A 1,363-nucleotide genomic window follows, 5' to 3' on the forward strand; every position below is an offset into this window, starting at 1 on the left:
ATTATTCAATGCATAATCTTTTTCATCACAATTCATGTTCATTATCAGCTGAGTTTCATTAACATTTTCATTGCAAATTCAATTGGTTGCTTACTTCAATGCATTTCAACAACTCTATATTTATTTTAATTGTACATATCTTAGGACATCAGCTGCGTCTGGAACAAACTAGAAAACTTTGCAGGAAGAAAGCAAATGAGATTTTTACTGCAATCTTTACTTTCTTTCTTTAGCCTCACCCCGACAGAATGTGTTTAACAAAGTTAACATAATTTATGTGGCCGTTTACATCCTCCTGGCCAGCCATGAGACGCTCCACCTCATCTTCTGTCAACCTCTCTCCAAGAGTTGCCAGGACGTGGCGCAGCTCTGCGCCCATGACGGTGCCATTACCCTCCTTGTCAAACACTCTCAAACCCTCAACAAAGTCTTCAAAGTTCCCCTGGTCTTTGGAGCGGGAGATGTGCTGGAGCATGGGTAAGAAAGTATCGAAGTCGAGCATCTTGCTGTTCATATCTTCAGCGCGTGGCTTGCCCAACACTTTCAACACTTCTGCATTGGTGGGGTTATGACCCAGAGCCCGCATGACATCGCCACACTGAGCGTAGGTGATTTTCATTTCTCCAGTCGGTGTGCTGTCGAAGAGTGTGAAAGCCTCCTTGAACTCCTCGATCTGATCAGGTGTGTATTCAACGGTGATGCTCTTAGGGTCAAACACTGGCTCTGGTGGTGTCTCTGGTCTGGCTGGAGCTGTTTGAACTGGAGGTGGTGCCTCCTTCTTGGTCTCGGGTTTCTTTGGTTCTGGCTTCTTAGGTTCAATTTTCTTGGGGGCCATAGTGCTCAACTCCACTGTCACCTCAGTAGAGGGGTATTTAAAAGGAACAGCACTAACCAGATACGGTAAGCCTTTTATGCAAGACTTATCTTCCTGACAGGATGGGTGGGAATGCTTGGTGTCCACTTAGCTTACCATACAAGGAATTACATGAAAAGAATTCTAGAAATAGAATGACCTTTATGACTAAGTGTTGTCCAAGGTCAACACCACACTTAGAAGACATGTGCATGTCATTGACACCTCTTGCATAATGTAATCACAACCTAGTGAAGTAACAGAGAGCACAGAATAGTTCATATTCTCTAGATCCTATATCTTAGTCGTTGTTCTCCAGTATAAAAAATGTATAATTGCTTTCAGGGTGAGGATGGGGGGGTTAGAGTTTGGGTGTGGTGGTGCAGTGGCGCAGTGGGTTGGACTGGGTCCTACTCTCCGGTGGGTCTGGGGTTTGAGTTCTGCTTGGGGTGCCTTGCGATGGACTGGCTTCCCATCCTGGATGTGTCCCCTCCCCCTCCAACCTTTCAC

General features: G+C 45.4%; 1 pseudogene; it reads right to left on the reverse strand.

Moving 5' to 3' along the window:
• Positions 1-235: 235 nt before the first annotated feature.
• Positions 236-835, reverse strand: LOC108938468 (myosin light chain, embryonic pseudogene; annotated as a pseudogene).
• Between the last annotated feature and the right edge of the window lie 528 nt (positions 836-1,363).

Source organism: Scleropages formosus, chromosome 17 (genome assembly GCF_900964775.1).
Source record: "Scleropages formosus chromosome 17, fSclFor1.1, whole genome shotgun sequence".
In the NCBI taxonomy this organism is placed as follows: domain Eukaryota; kingdom Metazoa; phylum Chordata; class Actinopteri; order Osteoglossiformes; family Osteoglossidae; genus Scleropages; species Scleropages formosus.